The sequence below is a fragment of the Gobius niger genome, assembly GCF_951799975.1.
Source record: "Gobius niger genome assembly, chromosome: 21".
NCBI lineage: Eukaryota > Metazoa > Chordata > Actinopteri > Gobiiformes > Gobiidae > Gobius > Gobius niger.
In genome coordinates this window covers 3,959,350-3,970,136 of record NC_136872.1, presented here as the reverse complement: position 1 = coordinate 3,970,136, position 10,787 = coordinate 3,959,350, and positions in this window count along the sequence as shown.

The following is a 10,787-nucleotide window of genomic DNA, read 5'->3' as shown; positions in this document are numbered from 1 at the left end:
TCTCCCAATGTATTCCTATAGCTCCAAACAGGGGTGAAGTGGGAAGCTACCACGCTCCTCCACAGGCACATCGACTCGTATAAGCTCAGATGAGAAAATATCTCAGTGTGTGAAAACGGTGGCCTGTTCCTTTATGGTCAATTCGGGTGGCTGCAAGACAACCATATATTTACTCTACATATGGGCAGAAAGCCTTAGTGTTGCTGACTAAGTCTTTTGGATGAGAGGCAAACCATTCTACACTTCAACTACAGAGCACAGATGATGATTCCATAATCTTCATCATCATGGTAAACTCATGGAACGGTTGAAAGATAACATGACACAAGACTTAACGTTGTGTTTAGCTTTTTTTTCAAGTTGCGTTTTTTTACTTATCAATTGTCCGTGAGAGTAAATACTACGCTGACAGAAAAGACAAAGGGAGAGAGGGAGATTGTACATCCTATTACACAATGGAGATCATTTTTTTCACTCAAACTTGGCTGTAAATACTCTTTAAGTGGCGCAAGCCCGCTTTGCCTGTTAGCTTCTTCTTCATGATCCCATTAGTGTGTATTGTGCCTCCGGGTCAGAGCAGGGAAAGTTGCAAGTGTGGTTTTCTGGCCAGAGACACCAGGGGGAGATGAAAGACCCCCCAATCATCCCATTAACACTTTTTGAATTGAGGGACCACTACTGCATAAGTGCAAACAACATGTATTTTCCTCGCTGTGTCTGGATTCACCCCTCCATAAAATAGCTACAGGCTCCAGGCCAGAGCGAACTCTTGGTACATGACACTATTCTAGTTCAATTAAACAGGAATTCTCAGCCGTCTGGGGCCTGTGCTGGGGCCTGTGCTGGGGCCTATGCTGGGGCCTCTGCTGGGGCCTGTGTGTGGCCTGTGCTTGGCCTCTGCTGGGGCCTCTACTGGGGTCTGCTGGAGCCTCTGCTGGGGCCTGTGCTGGGCCTCTGCTGGGGCCTCTGCTGGGGCCTCTGCTGGGGCCTGTGCTGGGCCTCTGCTGGGGCCTGTGCTGGGCCTCTGCTGGGCCTCTGCTGGGGCCTGTGCTGGGGCCTCTGCTGGGGCCTGTGCTGGGCCTCTGCTGGGGCCTGTGCTGGGGCCTCTGTTGGGGCCTCTGCTGGGGCCTCTGCTGGGGCCTCTGTTGGGGCCTCTGCTGGGGCCTCTGCTGGGCCTCTGTTGGGGCCTCTGCTGGGGCCTCTGCTGGGCCTCTGTTGGGGCCTCTGCTGGAGCCTCTGCTGGGGCCTGTGTGTGGCCTGTGCTGGGCCTCTGCTGGGCCTCTGCTGGGGCCTCTGCTGGGGCCTGTGTGTGGCCTGTGCTGGGCCTGTGCTGGGCCTGTGCTGGGCCTTTGCTGGGGCCTGTGTGTGGCTGAGCACTGGGAACATGTTTGGGATCACTGGCATGTTTGTTCTTGTGACGCAGCAACACGTGACCCGGAAAGTTCTGCAGTTTAAGCTTAAACGCGGAACCCTGAGTCAGCACGATTTCATCTGACGGTTCACCTTTACTGTACGACGTGGTGCCTTCCGAATAAGAATCATTTAAAGAAACTCAACCTGTTTCCAAACGGAGGCCAAAGCTAAACCGCCGTTCTCAAAGCACGTCAGTCTCCTCAGGCTTACTCAGTTACAGTTTAGCTGAAACCCAAACAGCGCTCGTCTGAAATGATTACCCACTGACTTAATGATTAAAGAGTCTTACCCTGTAGCACACAGCAGAGGTCCTCTCTGTCCGGGATGACTGACTGCCTTTCCTGTGTCTATCACAGATGTCGTTCCTTTTAGCCGGGACTACAGTGTTTTGTGTAAACAAAGGCAGCTTCAAACCAACCGGTGAAAGGACAGCTAAGAAAAGTCCAAATCAAAAAGGGTAACTTGTACGTATTAAAGGTCCTTTATCACGCGCCACTGAGGTTTGAATAAGTACTTGTCAAACTTGAATCTGTCTTGGTATTTTTTATGTATAATTTAAAGAAGATCTAAGTAACTTGTATACTTTAATGAATCTTTTCCGTAGTCCCTCTGGGGGTAATACAAGTGTTAATTGGATGACTGGGGGGTCTTTCATCTCCCACTGGTGTCTCTAGCCAGAAAACCACAAGTGCAACTTCCCTGCGTCCGGGTCGGAGGTGCAACACACACTAATGGAATCACAAAAAAGACGCTAACAGGCAAACGTCGAGGCTAACTGTGGGCTAGCACCATTTAAACAGCATTTACCTCCAAGTTTGAGTGAATAGAATAATCTCCATTGTGTAACTGGATGTACAATATCCCTCTGTCCCTTTTGTCTTTTCTGTCAGCGTAGTATTTACTCTCACAGATAATAAATGAGTTAAAAAAACGCGACATGCAACGACACCAGCAGTGGCGCTTATGGCCTCTAGCGGCATGAGTTACTTAGTACGGCTTTAAATAATGTATTGATCTAAATAATACATTAGACTGAATGTTAAAATGCTAAAACAGGCTCTAGCGTAAATGAACTGCAAACATATTTGTGGGAATCACAGTCTTCATCATCATCCTTTATCATATTGGGACATGTTATAGTGCAGTCATAACCTTGATTTCATAACAAATAATTGGCTAATAGTAACGGACTCACTAATGCTAATGCTAATGCTAACACAGCTCGCGCTCTCCTCCCTTGTTTGTGCATGTGTAGCTTGCCTCAACTGTGATCTAGCATGTATTTAAAAATAATAATAATAATAATAATTTTAAAAAAAAGAAACCCCTAATGAGATGCCGTCCTTCTGTGGACCCACCACCTGCAGGAGGAGCCATAGGGGGCTGGTGCAATGTGATTTGGGCAGTTCCAGATTAAAGACATGACAGTTTTTCGTAAAGGTTTATTGTAAAATAAACACAAACACACAAGTTAATACAGACTTATGAGATCAACCATGGATTCAATACAAGTAACAAGGTGGAATAAGGGGAAATAACCGGAAAACTACACACAAACATCAAACCTATCTAAAGTGTAACCATAATGTTGTATCGTCGTAATGTTTCTTTTACACTAACCTCGTTCTCCTCATGATTATACACATCAAACACATCAAACTTTATTAACAAAAAGAACCACTTCAACACAGTGTTCGACTTTCTTTCCTGGCTTTATCGGGCAGTGACATTGGCTCCTCTTCTTCTCACAGAGCGGTTACAATCGGGTAATTGCAGAGTCCGAATTTCTCTAAAAATACAAAACAAGCATAACAACAAACAACGATGAAAATGTGTCAATTACACAGATTATACAGTGACACTTACTGCAGAGGCATCGCTTCAGCTCTCTCTTGTCTTCAGGTGTGGACGGGGCGCGAGGTGAGGGGCATTTCATTCTTCTGCTGCCAGCGGAAACACCTACAAACAAAGAAAAGAACTCAGATATCAAACGTCTTGTTCGGCGAAACTCCAGGGCCGTGCATGAGCTCCAGAGGGGCAGGGGCTCAAACGTCAACAGGGCACTACAGACACCTTCATCAGTAGGTGGAGAAGTGAACCCTGCTCTGGACCGGCAGAACGGGATCGCTTAGAGTAGCTTTAAGAAAAAAAACATGAACCATTGAGAATGTCTGGGCGTGAGCTTCACGTTTTAAGGGAACATAGAGCTGAAATATTGTGACAAATACGCGTCGCGAGGATTGACCCGCGGTAAACGGCACTTTCTGACACAAGGTTTATTTTTAGATCATTCAAAACTGTCGGCTTGTTTACCGCATTGGGCCCGAGATTATGAGGCCGTTGTTCTGCTCTCACTTCCTCCTCTCTCTGCTGGGCTGCAGGGCCGATGGGCGGGATGTTGAAAACACCATGAACTAACGAGTAGCAAGTTCATCTCTGATTCGGATGATTAATATTGGCTAATTATACTTATTGGGGCAAAAACAATGATAAGGACCATGGCAAAGCTTTGGATAAACCAAATATAATACAAATAAATAAAAGATATGGAAGGAAAAGGGCACTTCAGGGGCATGGAGCAAAAGGGGCAGGAGCTCAAGCCCCCTCCGCCCACCAGCTTACTTATACTTTTATTTACTTAAAGGAACTATACGGAGTTTAAAAATGTTAAAGAGAAGTGTTTTCCTCCCCTACATGTTCCAGCCATGTCCTAATGTGTAGAATGAGCAACTGCACAAGCTTAATATAGAAGCTGCAGTTACACGTATGACCTGAGGTGGCAGTAGTGAGCATTAAAATGACCAACTCGCATCTAGTCTCTTTAAATACAAAAATACGTTTACTTAACCTCTTAACTCCCGCTATAATGTTCAGCTTTCCCCAAATCTGAAAGCTTCTTGACTGGAGAGTTCAGTCTATAGGCCTTAATGCCTCATCTGTAAGCTGGACTGCGTCGTTGTCACGGTGACACTTTCTTTGCTCTATTTATGTCACATTTCTGTGCATTTTTCCAGCTTTTTGTTGGGTTTTAGTAGCTTTTTTGACTTTTTTTTCTGCTTTTTTGAAAAAAAAATCTGCTTTTTTGACAATTTTTTCATGTTTTTAAACCATTTTTCCCCCCAGCTTTTTAACATTTTTTTTCTGCTTTATTGACATTTTTTTTCTAGCCACTTTCTTGCAAGTGCTCTATGGCGTTTTTGTAACTTTTTTGTGTGTTTACATCTCGTTTTCATTTCCATTTTGGCGCTTATTTTCAAGAAGCTTTTAGATTTGGGCAAAGCCAAAAAGCCAAACTGGAGAAAATGTGCTCGGTCCAGGTGGGACTTAAGAGGTTAAGTAAAAAAAAAAAAATCTGTTACTTTTACTTAAGTATATTGAGTACTTCTACCAACACTGATGAAAAGAAATGCCAAAAAAAAAAGTAAATAAGGCTCTTCTTTACGTTCTAAAAGTGTATTTCCTAAACTTTTATCGGTGAGACACTGCACCTGCCTCCAGCGTCTCGGAAAAACCCTCTCATCATCGCCTCATGTTTAGGTAAATCTCATTCACAAGTCACTTTGCATGTCCTTGTATGGTGAAACGGTGGCGTGCAGACTCACAGGGCGTGGCGTGAGGAGCGGTCACGTGAGCATATTTCTGCTCTCGGTGGAAACAGTGGAGTACGTACTCTAACAGGCAGAGTCTCCCGCACAGTTTGAAAAAAAAAATCCCAAGCGGTTAAAATTGGAGTTAGGTTTTGAACGACGCGCTCACCTTTGCATCTGCAGCGACGCACGGCTTTCCCTGGCGACACAGACAATGCCTCTGCAAAAAAAAAAAGAGGGAATGTTGTTCAAATGGTTTCCAAACAGCAAACCCTAAAAGCCATATAGTACAGCTCACCTGCGTCGTCATCCAAAAGATGGACAACCAAAACGACCAGCAACGCCAGAGCCGCTATTCTCGCCATGGCTCCACCTAATGACCGACCACTTGTGCCAGACGTTTGGGGCTTTGTCAATTATATACCATCCCCTGACCCGGCCCACCCCCCCCCCCCTCCGTCCCCCTTCTAACCTGATCAGTCCCGGCAAGTCCCTGGGAATTTTGGCCCAAACAAATGCCCTCATCCGTGCTCGGCTTCCTCGCAAATATGTGATGGGCCAGATAATGATTTACAAACTGGAGAAAGCGAGAGGGAAAGTGTTTTTGTGGCACGGTGAGGTCACGTGCCCACCAGGACAAGACCAGACCTCGATACGGCAATGTGTTCTTCTCCCTGAAATTCATGCTCCTCATTTCCAGTGGCTACACACCACACACCCCTCACTCAGCAAAGCGTCAATCAGTCGTCGACATCTATTCTGTACATTCACCCATGCACTCACTCACTCACTCACACCCATACACCCCTCACTTTACCCCTCATTATACCCCTATAAAACCCGCACCCATCATCCGCTTCCAATCTGTTTTCCCCATACCGACACACTGTCCACCTGCACCCACCCACCCATACCCACACACTTTCCACCTGCACCCACCCACCCACCTGGCTTCCCATACCCACACACTTTCCACCTGCACCCACCCACCCATACCCACACACTTTCCACCCGCACCCACCCACCCACCCGGCTTCCCATACCCACACACTGTCCACCTGCACCCACCCACCTTCCCATACCCACACACTTTCCACCTGCACCCACCCACCCACCTGCCTTCCCATACCCACACACTTTCCACCCGCACCCACCCACCCACCTGCCTTCCCATACCCACACACTGTCCACCTGCACCCACCCACCCACCTGCCTTCCCATACCCACACACTGTCCACCCGCTCCCACCCACCCACCTGGCTTCCCATACCCACACACTGTCCACCTGCACCCACCCACCCACCTGCCTTCCCGTGCCCACACACTTTCCACCCGCACCCACCCACCCACCTGCCTTCCCGTGCCCACACCCTTTCCACCCGCACCCACCCACCTGCCTTCCCATACCCACACACTGTCCACCTGCACCCACCCACCCACCTGCCTTCCCATACCCACACACTGTCCACCTGCACCCACCCACCCACCTGCCTTCCCATACCCACACACTGTCCACCTGCAACCACCCACCCACCTGGCTTCCCTTACCCACACACTTTCCACCCGCAGCCACCCACCCACCTGGCTTCCCATACCCACACACTTTCCACCTGCACCCACCCACCCGCCTGGCTTCCCATACCCACACACTGTCCACCTGCACCCACCCACCTGCCTTCCCATACCCACACACTTTCCACCCGCAGCCACCCACCCACCCACCCACCTGCCTTCCCATACCTACACACTGTCCACCTGCACCCACCCACCCACCTTCCCATAGCCACACACTTTCCATTTTGTAACGTATTCCGTTACTTTGTCCAGAGTACTGTACTCTGAATACTGCGTAATATTATGTAAGTGCTTCATTTGTCATTGTACAACGAAATAGTGTTCAGGTGTTAGTCCTGAGCCACTGCGACTGAGCTGCACCACCACTGTGGGTCAACCTGCTTGTTTACGCGTCGACATGAATAAAAGCGTATGAATGAGAAGATGTTCAGGCTACACTCGTTACACGCCTGTTACCGACTATTTAACACTAGTTTGAAATGCAAAAAAAAAAGCACTTTGCAAACGCCCACAGCCCAGACGGACAGAGCGAAACTTTCCCCCGACAGTTTCTTTCTAATGTTATGATTATGAAACGGACATTTCATGATTGAGTACTGTGACGTGTTCCTTTGACTTTGACTGTTTCTCTCAAGTCCTTGGTGTGGGGTGGAGGGTGGAAGCACAGGGAAGGGAGGGAGTTCAGCTTCCTGATATAGCCTGGTGGATAAAACGCTAAATAAAGCGCTCAAACCACTGTCATAATTCTGTCCAGGAAGAAAGAAGCTGATGAAAATGCAACAGAAAGCGAATAGAAAATGTGCCGGAAAAGATAAGATAAGCCTTTATTGATCTCAAAATGGAGAAATCCACTTGTTGCATTCATCTCTCAGGAACAGACTGAACAAGCTGGTCAGGAACAGTAAGTGACATGTGTGTCTCTTCTGTATCTATGTCACTTTATCAACCACTTGCAGTGTGACTGTGAGTCACATTTCCCCTGCTAATTTCAAACAATTACGCTGATACCGCGAGCTAAACAATGGCTGACGGGGTGATTATGGCTGTAACACAATCATCCCCTGTGTACAGTTAATAACACTCACCTGATTTTAAGACTTTTACAGAATGCCGAGACAGGGGAAGAGAAAGACTGACAGATTTGTGCCAGCCAATGTTTTTTTAACTTTTATTTTTAAAAAGCATCTGATGTGGTCAGAAAGAAGGCACGTCAGATCAGTTGCAAAGGCTCATGGGATCTGCCATGTAAACCTGAGCAGATACTGCAGAAACTGAGAGACCAGTGATCATCCCAGTGTAGGTCACACTGAAACATCAACAGTTTTTGCAGGAGGAAGTGTTGCCGGACTATTTGACTCATACAGCAGACCTGTATTATGGACTGACTCCACCTGAGGTGAGCAGGTTAGACAGGTTAGAGAGAGAGACACTGTTCTGGATTGTTCTTTTGTTTCAATAAACCTCTATTTAAAACAATAATAATAATAATGCATCGGTTTTATATAGCGCCTTTCTGGACACTCAAAGATGTTATTCATTCACCCCGTACTTGGTGGTGGTAAGCTACTATTGTAGCCACAGCTGCCCTGGAGTAGACTGACTGGACGCAAGGCAACCAGTCTGCGCCATCAACCCTCCGACCACCACTCACTCACTCACTCACTCACTCACTCACTCACTCACTCACTACATTCTCTAGGCTTCCTGGTGTTTCCCAAACGGTCTCCCATCCGAGTACCGACCAGGCCCTTCCTTTTGAGCTTCCGAGGTCTGACGGAGTCGGGCAGAGCAAAGGCGGTGTTTGAAGCAAATCACATGACCTCTGTTTTCATCTCTTTTGTCTAACTGTTACAACGTACCCCAGCATGTGTTACAACCTACCCTGGTAGTGGGGTTGCAGAGGTTTGAATTGGTGCCATTTGTAGTAAACAAATGTGGGTACTTTCTGTAAAGTCTTACAACCTGGTCTCCCCTGCCTCTATTTACTATTTAAACGTTGGCACATTTCCTGTCAATCCTGCACACCCTGAGTGTTTCTGAGAGCTGAATGCAACAAGAGAATATCCCCATTGTGAGATCAATAAAAAATAAATTAAAAAAAGTTACGATCAGTATTGTAGGTCTTAGCAGGGGCGGACTGGGACTGAAAAACAGCCCTGGACTCTGACCAGCTTGGCCCAAATCAGTGTAATTGTGCACTTCCACAAATACATATTTTAACCTCTCACCCCCCGCCTTAACACAAACGAGTGCATTTTCCCCAGTTCGGCTTTTCATTATTTATTTTTTGATTGGTATCATCAGCAAAAAGAACTGGAAAGGTGGTCGTAGAAACAGAAGCAAAATCATTAATATAAATAATAAATAATAATGGTCCCAAAATTGAACCTTGTGGTACACCATACTCCACGGAATTCCTTTTAGATTCATGTTTTTTTTATACTGGGCTTTACCCAAATCTAAAAGCTTCTCGACTGGAGAGCAACAATGTAACGCCTCATTTGAAAGCTAAGACCCACAAAAGTGACGGAAACTTTTCGTCACGTCGCCACATTTTAGTCTTAGTTTTTTTAATCATTTTTTCTCTCATTTTTTGTTGTGTTTTTCTCACGTTTTTGCAGTTTTTTTCATCCGTGTTTTTCTCATGTTTTCGTTGACTTTTCATCCTCTTTTTCTCGCTATTTTGACGCTTTTCTTTTTAGCTTTTAGATTAGGGTAAAGCTCGGTTGAGGCGGGACCGGTGGCCCCAGAGCCAGTGGCCCTTCTGTGCTCTTCCAGAACGGACATATGGCCAATCTGGAGGAGCACAGAAGGGCCACTGGCTCTAGGGCCACCGGTCTGGCCTCTCACTTTACCTTACCCTTACCCCCCCGGGCGTGAGCGAGCTTTACCCAAATCTAAAAGCTTAAAAGAAAAGCATCCAAAAACAGAAATATGCTGGATAAGCAATAAAAAAGTGACACAAACACAACAAAATGGGACGAAAACGTGACGACAAAGCGATGACGAAAGCGATGAAAAAACTACAATAACATGAAAAAAAAACCCGAAAAACAAGAGGCGAAAACACAACGAAAAAGTGACGAAAACACGACAATAAAACCACAAAAAAAAATAATGAAAAAGCGACAAAAACATGACAAAAATGCAGCGACAACGTGACACAAAGTTACCATCACTTTTCTAGATTTTAGCTTTCAAATGAGGCGTCACAGTGTTGCTCTCCAGTCAAGAAGCTTCTTGATTTGGGTAAAGCTGAACTGGAGAAAATGCAAGAGGTTAACATATGTATTTGTGGAAGTGTCACATTTAATTTGGGGCCAGGCTGACCAGAGTCCAGGGCTGTTTTTCAGTCCCAGTCCGCCAAACGTGGCGTCGCACTGTTGCTCTCCTGTCGAGAAGCTTTTAGATTTGGGTAAAGCCAAACCAGGAGAGAAAAAAACTGCGCTCGGTTCAGGCAAGAGGCACTGTTAATTTTGACAACATATTTTAATTTAGTTTTAGTTTTAGTCTTTTGACTAAAATGTAATTCAATTTTAGTCGAGATTTAGTCGACTAAAATTGCAAGTAAATTTAGTCGACTGAATCTAAGACGAATTTAGTCGACTTTGCATTGATAATATTCATTATAATCTATCTTAAATAATATCTTATTTAATCTTGTTCCTCTGCTTCATGGAGCTGCTCCACATGAACAAAGCTCAGAGCTGATCCTTTGGCAGAGGATTTACATGATCTGAGGCTCTTTCAGACGCTCAATACAAGTTTGGATGATTTTACTCTCTACTTTTCATTTTTTATTTAGTCTTATTTTAGTCGACTAAAATATCTGGACATTTTAGTCATAGTTTTAGTCTCATGAAAAACGTTTAATTTAGTTTTAGTCCAATTTAAGTCGTCAAAAATATCACTTTGACTAAAATTAAGACTCAATATTTTAGTCGACGAAATGAACACTGGTAAGAGGTTAAGGAGGACGCACGCGAGCGCAGGCACCCGCCCCTCCGGAACTCTCCGTGACACACCTCCGTGCACCGCGCGCTCACAGCCTCTACCTCCTCCAACTCGCCGCTTTCTCTCCTGCGCAGCGCTTCAGTCCACGCAGCAGCAGCGACGCGAGCCTTAACACGGGCACGACACGGGAGGAAATCCCCGACAACAACAACAACAACAACAACAACAACAACGTACCACCACCGTCGCAGGGCCACG